The sequence below is a fragment of the Camelus ferus genome, chromosome 8, assembly GCF_009834535.1.
Source record: "Camelus ferus isolate YT-003-E chromosome 8, BCGSAC_Cfer_1.0, whole genome shotgun sequence".
Classification (NCBI taxonomy): Eukaryota; Metazoa; Chordata; class Mammalia; order Artiodactyla; family Camelidae; genus Camelus; species Camelus ferus.
In genome coordinates, this window is record NC_045703.1 from 8,901,338 (window position 1) to 8,919,356 (window position 18,019).

Here is an 18,019-nt window from a genome sequence, read left to right on the forward strand (position 1 = left end):
TGATAAAATGTGACAAAAATCTAATTTAGAAATGAGTACACTTTTTTGTGTGTGGCTTTCTAGCACCTATATCTTTTATGCCATATTTTATTCCTGAAAAATGCCAATTAGAACATAGCAATATGAGAATACGTGTATATATGTGTGTAAAAATCTTGCTCTTATGCATATATAAAAGCAGCAAGCAAGAAAGAAAAATGGGTGCCCAGGGCAGTTAGGCTAGTACTGAGCATTTTACATTTATTTTGTCACTTATAACTTAAATATACCTGGACCTCAAATGCCCACGGCTAAGAATGAGGCCACATTCATGTTAATATTGAATCTTGTTTACTGTTTCTTGCTTGCTCAGCACAGATGTCCCAGTCTCTTGAAAGCCTACACTCATGTATTGCTGGATGTACAGTAGGTACCATGTGTTCATGAACCCACCTGAGTGATCGCCTACTCGTCACTGGCTTCTGCCCCAGACCCTCACCGGCATTGCCTCACCTCTGCACTCCCCTCAACAGCCTCTGCTGCCAATTCACCTTTTGGTGAAAAGAATCCTTCTCAACTGAATTGCCTTTGAACATTTGTCAACCATGTGTGGTCCATAAATGTGTGGATCTGTTTCTAGATTCTCCGTTTCATTCCGTTGTTCCACTTGCCAAACTTTGTGCCAATACTGCAGTGTCTTGAGGACTGAAGCTCTATAAGCCAACTTAAAATCAGGTAATTTCAGTCCTCCAAATTTGTTCCTCTTTTTTGAAAGTCGTTTGGTCCTTTCTCGACCCTTCACATTTCCATATAAACTTTAGAGCCAGTTTTTCAATTTCTACAAAAATGACAACAGCTACAACAAAACACCCTTCTGGCATTTTGATGGGGATTGAATTGAATCTATTAACTGATTTTAGATACTTACCACCTTGACTACACTAAGTCTTTGGACCCATGATACATTACATTTCTTTCTTTATTCAGCTCTTGAATTTCTTCAGTTACGATTTGCCATCTTTAATGTATAAGTCTTGGGCATCTTTTATCAAATGTATCCCCAGGTATTAAGTATTTTTGATGCTATTATAAGTGGTTTTTTTTTTTATTTCAATTTGAGATTGTACATTGCTAGTATGTAAAAGTAAAATTGATTTCTTACAAAAATTGATCTTGTATCCTGTGACCTTGCGGAAAGCAGTTATTTGTCCTATTAATGTTTTTGTAGATTCCATCTGTCAGTTTTTGCTTCATGTATTTTAAAGCTCTGTTATTAAATGCAGAAACATCATTATTTCCTCCTGATCAACTGACTGTTTATCATTATGAAGTGATCATCATTATCATGGTAATATCTGTTGCTCTGAAGCCTAGCTTTTATCGTACTAATATACCCAATCCAGCTCTCTTTTTGATTAGTGTTTGTATGACATATGTTTTCCATACTTTTATTTTTAACCTATTTATGTCTTCATTTTTAAAGCATTTTTTGTAGGCAGCATTGGCTGAGTTTTTGTTTGTAATCCAATCTGACAGTCTCTGATTTAACTGAAGTATTGAAATAATCTCCATCAAATATAATTACTAATATGGTTAGAGTTAAATCTATCTTACCATTTGTTTTATATTTGTTCTGTCTGTTCCTTGTTCTAGTTTTCTCTTTTTCTGTCTCTTTTAAAATTAATTGGATATTGGGGGGAGGGTATAGCTTAATTGGTAGAGCGCATGCTTAGCATGCATGAGGTCCTGGGTTCAATGCCCAGTACCTCCTCTAAGAATAAAACCTAATTACCTGACCCCAACCAAAAAAATAATAAATAAATAAAATAAAATAAAATAAAATAAAATAAATTGGATACTTAAGATGATTCATTGCCTCTTCTTTGTTGTCTTTCGAGTTCTCTCTGGCTATGTGAGTGGTGGTTAAAGGGTTTACAGGACACATCTGTAATGTATTGTAGTATCCTCTCAAGTTATATTATACCACTTACTACAGTGTGATGTATACTATACTTACAACAGTATATTGCCATTTCCCCCATTCCTGCTTTTGTGTTATCATTGTGATCATTTTACATTTGAATATGCTATAAATTCCATACTACATTGCTATCATTTTTGTTTAAATAGTCAATCAGTATTTAGAGAGTTTTTTTTTAAATAAGGAAAAAGTTATCATATCCTTACCTATGTTGTTACCAGTATTCCTGTTTCTTTGTGTGAATTCATTGTCCCATCTGGTAGCCGCCTTCTTCTGCCTGAAGGATTTTCTTTATTATTTCCTGTAGTCTTGACAGATCTGTTGGTGATGAATTCTTTTCACATGTTTTATATCTTCAAAAGTTTCTGTTTCACTTTTGTTTTGAAAGATACTTTCACTAATTACAGAATTTTGGGTTAATGGGTATTTTTTCCTTTAATATTTGAAATTGTTGTTCCACTGTTGTTCTCACTTGCATGGATTACAAAAAGAAATCTACTATTATCTTTAGCTTTATTCCCTCATGTTATGTGTCTCTTCTCTGATTGATTTAGTATTTTCTTTTAGCACTAGTTTTGGCAATTTGATGATGATATCTGCCTTCATATAATTGTCTTTTTTTTTTTTTTTTTTTTTTTGGTGCTTGGGTCTTATTGAATTTCTTGAATATGTGGATTTATGGTTTTCACCAAATTTGGAAAACTTGGGCCATTATTTCTTCAATTATTTTTTTCACTTCTCCTCCCTGAAAGAACTCCTTGCATACCTACTAAGTCACTTAATATTTCCCTCCAAGTCATCAATACTCTGTTTTCCTTTGATTCTCTTTTCTTTGTGTGTTTCTCCTTGGATAATTTCTATTGCTTTGACTTCAAGTTTACTAAACTCTCTTTCTGCAATGTGTAACTTATCATTATTTCCATCCAGTGTACTTTTCACCTCATACTTTCATTTTCATCTCTAGAAATTCAGTTTGGACCATTTTTATATTTTCCATGTGTTCATTTAGGTTTTTGAACATATGAAAAACAACCATAATAATTGTTTAATATCCTCCTCTGTCAATTCTATTATCCATGTCAGTTTTTGATCAGTTTCAATTAACTATTCACCTTATTATAAATGATAATTTCCACCTCTTTGCACACATTGTAAATTTTTTTATTGGATGCTCAACATTGTGGGTTTTACCTTTTTGAGTAGTGAATAGTTTTGTATTACTACAGATATTCTTGGCTTTTGTTCCAGGATGCAGTAAAGTTACTTGCAAGCAATTTGACCAATTCAAGTTTTACTTTCAAGATTCCTTTAGGTTATCTAAATTGGAAGAAAAAGTAAAATTGTCACAATTTGCAGATGACATGATATTAAATACAGAAAACCTTAAAGACTTCATTAAAAAACTGTTAGAACTAATAAACGAATTCAATAAAGTTGCAAGATACAAAGTAAATACACAAAAATCCGTTGTATTTTTATACATTAGTAACAATCAGAAAGAGAAATTAAGAAAACAATTCCATTTACAATTTTATCAAAAACAATAAAGTATTGTGTAATACACTTAACCAAGGAGGTGAAAGGCCCATACACTAAAAGCTGTAAGACACTGATGAAGCAAACTGAAGAAGACTCAAACAAATGGAAAGGTATTTCACACTCAAGGATTGGAAGAATTAATACTGTTAAAATTTTCATGCCACCCAAAGTGGTATGCAGATTCAATGAAGTCTTTATCAAGAGTCCAATGGCATTTTTCACAGAAATAGAACAAACCTAAAATTTGCATGGAACCACAAAAGATGCTGAACTGTCAAAGGAATCTTAAGAAAGAAGAACTCAGTGGAAGTCATCACATTCCCTGATTTCTATCTGTATTACAAGGCTAGACTAATTAAAGCAGTATGATGATGTTGGCATAAAAACAGACACATGGATCAATGGATCAAAGAGAGATGAGAAATAAACCCATGTACACATGGTCAATTAATTTACAGCAAAAGAGCCAAGAATACACAATGGAGAAAGGACAGTCTTTTCAATAAATGGTGTTGGAAAAATTGGACAGCTGCATGCAAAAGAATGAAATTGGACCACTATCTTACATGATACACAAAAATTAACTCAAAATGGAATAAGACTTGAATGTAAGACCTGAAACAATGAAACATTGAGAAGAAGACATAGTTGGTAAGCTCCTTGACATAGGTCTTGGTGATGATTTTTTTTTAATCTGATACCAAAAACAAAAGCAAGAAAAGCAAAAATAAACAACTGGGACTACATCAAACTAAAAGATTCTGCACCACAAAGGGAACCATCAACAAAATGAAAAGGCAACCTACTGAAAGGGAGAAAATATTTGTAAATTATGTATGTGATAAGCAGCTAATATCCAAAATATATAAAGAACTCATACAACTCAATAGCAATAATAATAAAAATAATAATCACAAAAGGGTAGAAGACCTGAGTAGATTTTTTTTCCAAAGAAGACATAGAGATGGCCAAAGATAAATGAAAAGACGCTCAGCATCATTAATCATCAGGGAAATGCAAGTCAAAACTGCAGTGAGGCAGGACCTCACACCAATTACAACGGCTGCTATCAAAAAGAAGAAAAATAGTAAGTGTTACCTGAAAGCCTTTCAGGAAGTTCCCTTCTGGGCCCGAAGTAGTTTGATCCCTTGCTTACACTAATCAGGACTATCCTATATACTCAAGGGGCACGTTCTGCATCTCCTCGCTGTCCTCTCTCAGGACAGGCCACTCTTGCTCTGTATTCTGTCTAGAAGATCCTAGGGACCTTCTCCTAGACTCTCAGCATTGTCTCAGAACCCTGAACCCAGGAATTTCACAGGGTTCTGCTCCCTGCACTGCACCTTCCCAAGAACATCCCATGAAACCCTCCCAAGGCCCTTATATGGGGCAATTATATGGCTTCCCACATTCACCTGCTCTCTCTCTCTGTCTCTTTCTCTCTCTCTCTCTTTCTCAGATCATTGTGCTTCATTACTTAATGTCCAATGCTTTGGAAACCATTCTTTCATATATTTTGTATATATTTTTTGTTTGTTTGGGGCCAGAGGGTAAGTGCAGTCCCTATTATATTATCTTATATTATCTTGGTGAAAAGTCTAACTTCCTCCTGATTTTTTTTCAAATGGAAATATGGCTCCTTTAGATATTTTGGAGTAAGAAAAAATGCCAAATAAAAAGGCAGATCTGAATAAGGTGCCACTTTGGAGAATCCAGGGACAATATGAGGACACAGAGAGCAGGTGAGACTAGGAGAGAGTATGTTGTGACTAATTCAGGATTCACCAAACACGAAGATATTTCCTTTTATATATTTTTTTCAGTGTAGACAATTTTTTACTGGCAGATGTTAAGAATGCAAAATAGTAACAAATCCAGAGGGATGTCCCCTTTTAAGTCATCCCATTCCACAGCACCAACAGCCTCACACGGTCGCAGTATGTGTTATACAAGGCTACCTGCCTTAAAATGCATGAACCAACCTTTATTTAGAATTAATTTTTGATCCTTTGACCTTTTATAAATTCTTAGCTTCAAAATGTTGAAAGTCTTCAAAAGTTTAATCAAAATGATGTCATTCTTTCTCATGGTCAGGTTCTGCACACTGCCTTTTAGTAGTATCTATGATTATTACACCTTTTAAAACTCTCATTAACTCTTTTATATTTCATACAAAGTATAAAGTGAGGCGACTAAAGAGTGACCATGCCCTGATCACATGCAGTACAATTTCACATCTAAATAAATATTGACCTGCAACACCTAAATCATCAATTAAATTATTTTGGAATTGATCTCAGGGAAAAATAGATGGGCCCATTACAAAACCTGTCCAATTATTTCACCCCTTCTTTCCTGCTTTCGTCTTGCCTTCCACTCAGCTTTGTCCTAAACGTTGCCCTGAGAAGCATGACCAAACAATAGAATCCAAGGAAGGGGCTTCTGGTGTTCACCACAAAGGGCTATGCCTGGCAGTGAAGTGGGGCCATGAAGCCCACCAAGAAATAAGATGACTTGGATTTTCTGGTCAAGATGGCGGACTGGTAGGACCACGAACTTGCCTCTCCTCACAACTACAATGAAAATACAACTGAATGCTAAACAGCTGCCAAAAAAATACTGGAATCTGGCAAAAAAAGATCTTATGCAACTGAAAACAAAGAGGGAACCACAGCAGGATGGCAGGAGGGGTGTGCTTGCAATATAATAGGGCCCCAAGCCCCTTGGGTGGGCGACCCACAAGCTGAAGATTTGTTAAATTGCAGAGGTCCTCCCACAGAGGTGAGAGCTCTAAGCCCCACGTCAGGCTCCCCAGCTTGGGTCCCAGCATTGGGAGGAGAAAGAGTCCTCAGGACATCAGGTTTTGAAGTCCAGTAGGGCTTGGTTCTGGGAGTCCCATGGGGCTGGGGGAAACAGAGACTTCATTCACTTGGGAAGTGCACATGGAAACTCACCGGCACCAGGTCCAAGGGCAGAGGCAGTGGTTTCATAGGAACTTAGGCCAAGTCTGCCTGATGGATTTAGAGGGTCTCCGGGGGATGCAGGGGACAGCTGCGGCTCAGTGAGGGGACATAAAAGCTGGTGGTGGACATTCCAGAAGTGTTCATCAACTTGAGCTTTCCTGGAGGTTAACATCTTGATTGGATCATTAGCACCAAGACCTAGCCCCACCCAACAGTCTGTAGGGAAGCCTCAGGCCAAAGAACATGCAGGGTGGGAACACAGCCCACCCATCAGCAGACTTCCTAAGCCACAAAGGCCTCTAAACACAGCCCTACCCACCAGAGGTACAGGAACAAGCTTCACCCAGCAGTGGGCAGGCACTGGCTCCTCCTGCCAGGAAACCTGCACAAGCCTCTAGTCCAGCCTCATCCATCAGGGGCAAATACTAGAAATAAGAAAACAACAATCCCAAAGCCTGTGGAAGGAATCCACATACACATAGAAAGAGACAACATGAGGCAGCAAAGTAATATCCCCCAGGCCAAGGGAAAAGATAAAACCCCAGAAGAAGAAATAAGTGATGAGGAGATAGGCAATTTATCTGAGAAAGAGCTTAAAGTAACAATGGCCTAGATGTTCAGAGAACTCAAGAGGAGTATAGATGCACAGAGTGAAGTTTTTAGCAAAGAGTTGGAAGATACAAAGAATATCCAGAATTGAAGAGTAAAATCACTGAAATGAATAATACACTAGAAAGAACCAAGAATAGACTAAATGAGGCAGAAGAACAGATCAGTGAGCTAGAAGACAGATTAGTGGAAATCACTACTTCAGAACAGAAAAAAGAAATAAAGAATAAAAAGGTATGGGGATAGTTTAAGAGAACTCTGGGACAACATGAGGTTCACTAACATCTGCATTATGGGGTCCCAGAAAGAGAAGAGAGAGAGCGAGAAAGGGACCTGAGACAAGTTTTGGAGAGATAATAACAGAAAACTTCCCCAACTTGGGAAAGGAAACAGCTACCCAGGTCCAGGAAGCGCAGAGAGTACCACATAGAATCAACCCAAAGAGGAACACGCCAAGGCACATAGTCATCAAATTGAAAACATTAAGGATAAGGAGAAAATATGGAAATTAGCAAGAGGAAAGCAACAAATAACATACAAGGGAACTCCCTTATGGTTATCAGCTGATTTCTCAGCAGAAACTCTACAGGCCAGAAGGAAGGGGCACTATATACTTAAAGTAATGAAAGGGGGAAAACTTACAACCAAGAATATTCTATCCATCGAGGCTCTCATTCAGACTTGATGGAGAAATCAAAACCTTCACAGATAAACAAAAGCTAAAAGATTTCAGCACCACCAAACTAGCTTTACAATAAATGTTAAAGGACCTTCTCTAGTTGTCAAACCATAAGAAAAGAGAACAAGAAGAAGAAAGAAGAAAAAAAAGGAGAGAGACCTACAAAAGATTGCTTTGGCTGCTTGGGGTCTTTGTGGTTCCCTGTGAATTTCGGAATTGTTTGTTCTAGCTCTGTGAGGAATGCAGTGGGTATTCTGACAGGGGGTGCCTTGGATCTGTGGGTTGCTTCGGGTAGTGTGGCCATTTAGATAGTGTTTCTTCCAATCCAAGAGCACAAGAAATTTTTCCATTTCTTTGTGTCATTTCAGTTTTTGGAGTATAGGTAACCTCCTTGGTTAGGTTTATTTCTGGGTATGTTGTTGTTTTTGATGTAATGGAAACGTCTCAACCAATTATAAAATTCTGGTTTTTGAACTGAAAAAAAAAAGTGAATGAAGGACTGCAAATGGCAAAATATGCTTCTTTCATATGAGTGAGCTGTATTCCATTACATATATATATATATATATACTCTGCATCTTCATTATCTATTCAACTATTGATGTGCACTTGGGATGCTTCCATGTCTTGGCAATTATAAATAATGTTGCTGTTAATAGCAAGGTGTATGTATCTTTTTGAATTAATTCTTATTTTGTGGTTGGCTTTATTCCTTTGATAGCTATGTAAGTTTAAAAAGCTAAAGTGCTTTCTTAGAAACAATGAACAGTACATATATGTAAATTTAAAAATATATGTGCAGTAAAAAAAAAGAGAAATAATTGAGCTATCAAGCCATGAAAGACGTGGAAGAAACTTAAAAGACATGTTACTAAATGAAAGAAGTCAATCTGAAAAGGCTACAAACTGTACGATTCCAACCAAATGACATTCTGGAAAAGGCACAGCTACAGAAACAATGAAAAGATAGTGGTTTCCAGGGGTTTGGGGAGAGGAGGGGAGGGAGGAATGAACAGATGGAGCACAAGGGACTTTTAGGACAATGAAATTATTCTGTATGACACTATAGTGGTGGCTACATGTCATTATGCATTTGTCAAAACCCATAGAATGTACAAAATCAAGAGCGAAGCCTAATGTAAACTATGGACTTTGGTTGAAAATAATGTGCCCATGTTGGTTCACTGATTGTACCAAATATGCCACACTGATGAGGGATGTTGAGAGACGGGGAGTATATATGAGTGGGTGGGGAGGGTTATACGTGAACTCTGTATTTTCTGCTCAGTTCTGCTGTGAACCTGAAACTGCTCTAAAAAAATAAAGTCTATTAAAAAAAAATCAACAAACTTCAGAGGGCCACATTTTGACAAGAGGCTTTGTCTCTGCTTGGAAGTTTGCTCCCTGTGAAGGATCTATCGAAAAAAAGAAGAAGAAGGAGGAGGAAGAGGAGAAGAAAAAGAAGAAAGAAAAGAAATAAGATGACTCAAAGCAGCACTATTGACAGTAACCAAGACATGAAAACAACTTAAATGTCCACTGACAGATGACTGGATAAAGAAGATGTGGTCTATATACACAATGGAATACTACTCAACCATAAAAAAGAATGAAATAATGCCATTTGCAGCAATATGGATGGACCTAGAGATTATCATACTAAGTGAAGTAGGTCAGACAGAGACAAATATATGATAATCACTTATATGTGACATCTGAAAAAATGATACAAATGAACTTATTTACAAACAGAAACAGACTCACAGACATAGAAAACAAACCCATAGTTACCAAAGGGGAAGCAAGGGACAGATAAATTAGGAGTTTTGGATTAGCAGATACAACCTACTATATATAAAATAAACAACATGGTCTTACTGTATAGCACAGGGAATGATATTCGGTATCTTGTAGTAACCTATAATGATAAAGAACATGAAAAGGAATATATATATATATGCATGCATATAATTGAAACATTATGCTGTACACCAGAAATTGACACAATGTTATAAACTGACTATACATCAATTATAAAATGCAAAAAATAATAACTCAGGAAAATTCTCAAAAAACTTCCCGACCCACAGATGCTCTAAAACACGTGCCCTACGAACATGCTGGATTTGCTGCACAGCCTCTCGCCCCAACTGTGCATCGCTTAAGTGAGGGTTTTAGTTGGAGTGAGTGTGAGATCAGTGAACTATTGATCCTTCCCAGATAGCCACTCTCGTCTTATAAAAAGATGATGAGGCGAATCAGCATCTCGTAGGAGCCAGATCTGAGAGGAAAGTAAATTGCTTCTGTCTTTCATCTGAATGGAAACAAAGGAGTTCTCCAGCATTCATTCCAGAAGAAGACTTTCTTAGCACAAAGAAAATATTCAAGTCTGATGCTTTAAAACAAATAAAGAAGTATCTAATAAAAGAAAGCAACCCTTGAAATCTGGTATAGCCCCAAATGCACTGCACTTAGGCCCCCAGATGTCTCCCAAATAAGTCCCTTCCAAGTTGTGTAACCTTTGGCAAAATACCTAAATACGTGAAGCCTCACCTTGTACGACTTGAAAACAGACAGGGAGATGCATGCAGACACTGCCTCCATCACTGTTTTGTTAGGATGGTGAAATGAGATCATGCACATGAAAGCACTTTGTGAAGCCTACAGCACTGTGCTGATGTCAGACGTTATTTTTGTGCTGATACCTATTATGAGAAAAATAAAAGATTAATTTGAGACCACGCTGTATGGTTATGAAAAACTCAGTGCTTTACAATATTTGGTTATTTTTAAGGATCCCCATTGCCACAGGCACGAACATTTAATCAGTCAGTGGAAGAAAAAAAAAAAAAAAAAACACCGCAGCAGAGCTTTGCCCAGGAAAAGATGATAAAACAGACTCATGCCCTGTTTTCTTCTTAATCTTCCTTCAACATCTTCCCACCCTTCCTGGGTGCAAACTTTGCATACTTAAGGGTTTTAGGCCACAAGGAAAAAAAAAAAATATATATATATATATATACACACACATGTATTTTAAAAGGCAATGGCCTAACAGAAATAGGTGTCATTATCCTTACTGGTAAAAAATAAAATAAAAATTTAGCTTCAGGGACAATGTCTGCAGTCAGATGTGCAGCTAGCCCAGGAAAGCTGAGTTTGTTCTGAGGTGGAAGAGGCACACTGAATCTGCATAGGAGGAAAGAACATTCTCTCCCTTAGGACTCTTCCCGTCTGCTGATACACCTCGCCGGTTTTGTCATTCAGATAGAATCTTTAAAACAGGAGAAACAGAAAATGATTGGCACAAGGCTAGAAAACGTGGAGGCTACCATCAAAGAGACGTAATTTTGCACATAATAATTGCTAATGCAGGCATGAAACAGAGACACACATTTCTTGCTTACTTAGCAATGTCCTACTTTCCTTAGCTATTCTTAAAGACTGAATAAGGACACTTTTTTACATCATTCTCCCACCTGATTCTAAAAATAGTGGGCTACAGTAAAGTGATAGCAATAATATAAAAACAGGTACCATTTACTGAGTGTCTATCTGGACCAGGGAGTTCACATACATTGTCTTATTGCATTATTACTCTTTGGGATCATACCAGATTGGGATCATACCCTCACTTCCAGCTCAGTAAACTAAGTTTCTGAAAAGTCAAGTAATCTGAGCAAGTAACACAAATGGTAAGAGGCAAAGTGGCAAAAAGAGATCTTTTTTTCTTTTCCTTTTATTTATTTTTTGATTGTAAGTTATTACAAGATATTGAATGTAGTTCCCTGTGCTATACAGTAGGTCCTTGTTGTTTATCTATTTCATATACAGTATTGTGAATCTGCTAATCCCAAACTCCTAATTTATCCCTCCCCCATCCCTTTTCCCCTTTGGTAATCATAGTTTGTTTTCTATGTCTGTGAATCTGTTTCTGGTTTGTAAATACGCTCATTTGTATCATTTTTTTTAGATTCCACATATCAGTGATACCACATGATATTTGTCTTTCTCTGACTTACTTCTCCTAGTATGATCATCTCTAGGTCCATCCATGTTGCTATAAACAGCATTTCATTAAAAGAGATCTTTTGGAATGATTCTCTATTTGCTCATAAAATCTGTTAGCTAGGTAGCAGGGCATTTGGGAAATGGGAGTACTGCTTTATTTAATTTTCTTCACAATGGAAAAATATCAGAAAATGTGTTGTTATAACCATAGACACTGAATATCTTCTCATAATATCCACTTTTCTGCCTTTTTATGTGGTGGATGCAGCCAGTTTAAAAACCTTCTGAAATAAAGACAGAAGCTAGAGGAACGGGAGGAAGGCAAGGAAAGCGAGAAGGAGGAGAAAAAAGAAAAAAACCCATACATAATTATTCTTCCTTTCTTATTCCAGAGAATCAAGGCATTATTTTATGCATTGACTTTAGCTGTAATTGAGTAAAACTAGAGGGGTGATTCTACTGTGGAACATTTTTTAGTATTCAAGACTCTTATTTGCAAAAGAAATAAAACTCAAATCAAACCAGCTTGGGAAAAAAATAAAGAGAAAGAGAGGAAATTTCTTTGGCTCACATAATTAAGGCTACATTTCTAGGTGTCAGGAAACTTGAGTTTGAAGATGATAATTGGAAATTTGGTGTGTTTAATGGTTTATGGGCATAGAATATTGGTAGTCTCTAGGGCACGATGAAATCCCCCACCCCCTCAAAAACCACTCTCAACAGAAAACAGAATTAAGCAGAATCACCGTAAAAATACTAGCTCTGGATATGACAGGATTGGCTGTTATGTATTGAAAGAGTCTTCTCCACATAAAGAAAGAATATATCAGAAAGGAACTGATTGGCTATGGAAGCAAAATGAGAAAGGAGGCAAAATTAGAAAACATCCCCATTACTCATCTATGAAGTCTCTGGATAAGCAGGTGTTCTTGAACCGATCACCTGACCCGCCGAGTCTCAGTTGTCAAGGTGATGCCTTCACTGTCAGATAAACCATTCATCATACGGATACTTACTTAGCACCTGCTGGGTGCCCAGCACTTTTTCTGGACAGTTAGGATGTGTCCCAAAACAAAACAAAGATCCCTGCCTAATACCACAGACAGTCAGCATTAAACATAATAAACAAGTAAATGACGTAGTGTGATAGAAATCAGATAGAAATGAAAAATGAAGAAAACATAAAACAAGGGATAAGGAGTTGAGAGGGCTCTGGAGGAAGGGCATGGTGTGGTTTTAATTTGAACAGTCAGGGCATCCTTACTGAGAAGTGGTATCGAGAGTAATGCACTGAAGGTGGTAAGGGAGTTTGCAAGTGGATGACTGGAGGGAAAACACTCCACGCAGAGGGAGCAGCTAGAGCAGAGGAACATTCCTGGCATATCTGAGGAATTTCAGGGATGCCAGGAAGGCTGGAGTCAAGTGAACACAAAGGAAAGTGAAAAAAGATAAGGTCTGAGGGAGATCACTGTAGACCACCAATAGGTCAACTGGGACAATTTCAGTGTGAGGTGATGGTGGCAGGTCTGGGTGGTAGTGATGAGGCTCTGATGCTGTTAAGTGAAATATGTTTGCAAAGCATCTCATATATGGCGGACACCAAACAAGTGGTCATTATAAGACACACCCCTTTTATGATTCCCAGCTCATCAAGCCAACTTCAGAATATGATTTAGTCTCCTATCACGTTTACTTCCAGAGGAAGACTTCTGCCCACCAATCCCCAAAAAAATTAAAAGCAAGAGTCTAGTCATCTTGTACACCTGGCAGTTACAGGTTTTTTTTTTTTCTTTTTAATGGTGGTACTGGGAATTGAACCTAGGACCTTGTGCATGTTAGACATGTGCTCTACCACTGAGCTACACCCTCCTTCCCTATAGTTTTCATTATAAACGCATTCTCACTCCAGCTTTATGCTTGAGTCTTTCCAGCCCTCACACTGTCACCACAACTCTGAGAGATGGATCGATTCTTAGTGGTCTGAGTGTTGAGTCAGTGGAGTCCACACTTGTGGGTAGTGTATCCCACAAAGTCTGCTTCTAAAGCCCTTTGATTGAACAATCTCTCCTAGGCACAGCCTGACTTTACCAAGTGTTTTTCTGCAGTCAAATGACAGTAAACATCTAAAATTGAGACTCACCTGAACATCTTGAGGAATTTAGCAAATTTATTCCTTTATTTGCAGTAAACTGGATTTAGAGACACTGATTGTGCTTTACAGTGTAAAGATCTGAGAAAGTTAATTTTTTTCAAGGATATTTATTATATCAAAAAAAAGAGAATATTTTGGATTCTGGAATCAACCTAAATGTCCATCGACAGATGACTGGATAAAGAAAATATGGTCTATATGTATACAACAGAACACTACTCAGCCATAAAAAAAGAATGAAATAATGCCATTTGCAGCAACATGAATGGACCTAGAGATCATCATTCTAAGTGAATTAAGTCAGACAGAGAAAGACAAATATTACATGATATCACTTATATGTGGAATCTAAAAAAATGAGACAAATGAACTTATTCACAAAGCAGAGAATTACAAACATAGCTGATTGTCTAGTGCACTCACTGGAAATTCTTGTCTGGTGTCTGCATTTCCCAAGTCCATTATGTTCACTTGCTTCCTACTAACACCGAACAAAAGTGCATGTCTACATTTTCTAAATATAAATTTAATAACAAAATGTATATACCCACATATAAATACTCCTCTTATTAAAATCAATAAAATAAACATATCCCATCATAGTTTCCTTTCTTTTCTATTTGAGTTACTGTACCCTTTATATTAACTTTTCTTGAATTTTCAAGGATTTTTAAAAAGCCCTTACTTCCATTCATTCTGATCAAATCATCACAACTCAGTCAAAAGGCATTTTATTATGTTGCCCCTAAATTCTTTAGCATTACCCCCAATATGTTTGAAAAGATCCCTTGCTTTTCAGCAGCAATAGGATGTTTTTTGCTCATTTTGAATTTTCTGTTGCCAATGATCTTGGATCAGCTACTCCCCTAGGAACCCTGGGGTTTCTCTGGGGGGACAAGTATGAGAAATTAGATCTATGCACAGAGGCGTGTGGACTTAAGAGTGTCAGCGATGTGCAAATACATGACAATTCCTTTTAGCTACTGTTCTTACAGAGCTGGAAAAGATATTCTTTTTTAAAGAACGTAAGTTTACTTTGGTGTTCCCAGAAAGAACCATAAATTGTTGTTCTGTTACATTTCTTAAAGACTGACTTCAAACCACATTGACATACCCCAGATTCTTAACCTCCAGGGGCTTCTACTGGGCTTGGGCCATGTCCTCTGTGACTGGAGAGGCTGGGATCCCACAGCAAGGACCCATCCCTCACCATGTAATTGCTTATTCTCCATAGCACATCATCTGTTCAAAATTAAGTCTGACGTTGCCACTCATTCTTTTGTTTCTTCTGCCTGCTGAACAATGAAGATATCCTCATGGAAAAGTAAAAGATTTTTAGACATTTTGCTTTTAGCAGAATCATATTTCTGGCAAATAATTATGTTTGCATATCTCTTTTTCCTTGGTAAATATAATTTCCTTATTGGTGAAATGCCCTCTTAATAATATCCTTTTCCAAGTGACAAGGCTTTAGAAAGGTGCAGTGGGAGGTGCTCTTGTCCACCTACCCCTCCCTGTTCCTTGAGCAATATTTCAGCTCATGAACAGGAACAAGAACGTGGACCTGTGGGCTAGTCATTTAGTATGTCCTCTTTCCCTATTAGTATTTCCCCAGGGGACTTCATTCCCTGAATGGAATACTTGCTCCTGTTGTATTAAGAGGCAATTTGTCCTTTGGGAAATCTTAGTCATTTGCTATTTTCTTGCCAAAGTCACTGGGATTGTTACCGAACTCAGATTCAGCTGCCTGTTGCTCCAAAGCCATTGATTTAAGAGGAAAGCATCAGTAGAAAGGAAAGTTGCTTTATTCAGAAAAGGTGGCAATCTGGGAAGAAGGTGGACTCATGTCCCGAGACCAACTCTGACAGCTCTGCTCAGCCTTGATGATTTTTAAAGGGAAAATTGGGGGGGAAGAATCTCAATAAATAATCGAGGTAGTAGGTTGGGGTCTGCATCATTCTCCACTGTGAGTAGACTGGCTGAATCTTCAGCTGTGATCTTGTCCCCATGATCTGCCTGCAGGATTGCTAAGGGGACTTTAGGGGTAGAATGGTAGTCACTCTTTAACTGCTTAATTCTTCATTCTTACTTCTCTTTATCTAAGAAGAGAATCAACAGGTTAGGCAAGGCATGGTATGCGTTCAGGAAAGTGGAAGCCAGGAATTAGATTAAATTATTTAGTGATCTCATTCCTATAATTAGGTTATTTTAAGGTTAGACTGGGAAAGAAATGGGCAAGCAGAAAAGGGGCAAAAGATCTGCTTTCAGGATAAACCTGTCTCCCTCTCTGAGATGTCTCCATGTGTCTGCTGGAACAAATATTCTGGAGATGTTAACGTTATTATCATTAGCTTTTCAAGTGTATATCACAAATTGAGCACTGTGGTTCCACATCATCTCAATTAATCCTAACAATAACCACTGCAATAGTCTATCACTTTTATTCCATTTTCCAGGTGAGAAAACAGAGAGAGGTGAGTTAACCCAGCTCAGAAGTCACGGTACAGAGATTGGAATTCAGTTCCATGCAGAGTCTGGGTTCTTGGCTGCTAGCTCTACTTCCTTATTCTTTTCCATCCCTGCTTCGACCCTAAGTTGACATCTAGAGAATGTGCCTCCAAAGCAGATTTTATATTCCATTAGCCTAATCATCTCATAATTCAATTTAGATACCATCCTAGCAACTGCCTCCGTTCCTTATCTTTAAGTTGTAATTGACGGTAACCTAGAAACCACGTGCTGTTTCCAAACTATGCCCATTAAGCTTGTACAACATCAACACTCAGTGTCTCCTGTTGTGAGCCTGCAGCTTCCTTCGGGCCTCTTATCAGTAAAGTCAATTACAGCCTCACGTTCTTGCTTTTCACGTGCTCGCATGCTGCACACTCAGGCTGATTGTGTGAATGCCGTTCCCCTGAGTTACTGGGTTCGAAAGGTTGCTGAGCCCTGTCACCACCTGGCCATCAACATGCCCAGCCTTCCCACAGTAATGTCATGGCCTCATTATGGAGAGATCCTTTTGCGCGACCTCCTGGGTATCTCTTCTCCTCACTCCAATTTTCCCTCCACCATCAACTTCATGTTCAAATATGGCGCCCTTGTTGCTTTGTCCAGAGTATGTCAACAGAAATACAAGGAAGCTGCAACTGCATGACTCGACTTCTTGGAATACAGATATGTGTCACACACAAAAGGTGGGAAGGGAAGACAAGGGGACAGTGGAACTCAATATATGTAACACGTAACTTGCATTCTCGTGGACCAACTCACTCAACACTTTGAAATGGTCTCTGCATGGACACTAAATGAACTTTCATAATAGATACCATTAAGAGTCCTTGTGTCTCTCCTCTGTTTCTATTTTCTCCCCTAATGCATGCTTTAAATTTGCGAGGTCAGCATTGACTGCCACAATGATGAATACCAAAAGAACAATGAACTATCAAAGGATGCCTCCCAAGTAGCAGAGTGGAATTTGAATGGTACTCTCAAAATATCCCCAGAAAATATTAGAGATTTCAAAATTTGGGAGAAGGCTAAAAGTCACCTAAAACAATGCCTTCATTTTTCACATAAGAAATGTAGGTGTTTGCTTAATAGGGAGTAATGGAAATAGCTTTTTGTTAATAAGAATATATTCAATTAATAATAGTAATTCTGGAATCCCTGACCAAATTTAGAAGCAAATATGAGACTCCTGGGTTGAGAGAGAAGGGGAAGATGTGAAGATGCCAGGATCCATTATGTTTCTGAAACAATATTGGCCCCATCTGGTGGCCAAAGTAGCAACTTCCACTCAGTACCATCTGTGTTTATGATTAATGAACTGTGCTTTCTTGAATAGCAATCTTCCTACTGGGGCCAAATATTTGAAGAATTTAGAATATAAATGTAGGGCATGCTATTATTTCTACCTGTGACTAGCTTCTTCCAAAAACCATAATGATTAATAAATTGTTTAAGCTGGAATTGACAAAGAGGCAAAGTCCAGTGTAGAAAATTAAGGTATTTCCTCAAGTATCTTCCAAAAAAAGTTGGTGTTCATCTAAAAATACACTGAAATACTTATTATTGAAAAACTGCAACAAAACCCATTATTATTTTTA

The 18,019-nt window shown here is 37.7% G+C and overlaps 1 long non-coding RNA gene across 3 annotated transcripts in view; it reads right to left on the minus strand.

The window, feature by feature from the left end:
* Nucleotides 1–3,109: 3,109 nt before the first annotated feature.
* LOC116665258 overlaps nt 3,110–18,019 on the minus strand; it is a 42,141-nt gene continuing 27,231 nt past the window's right edge. For all 3 annotated transcript variants that reach the window (XR_004321780.1, XR_004321779.1, XR_004321781.1), the window contains 3 exons: nt 10,304–10,455; nt 9,629–9,668; nt 3,110–3,277 (listed from right to left, as the gene is read on the minus strand). This is a non-coding gene — a long non-coding RNA (uncharacterized LOC116665258). The remainder of the gene's footprint in view (nt 3,278–9,628; nt 9,669–10,303; nt 10,456–18,019) is intronic.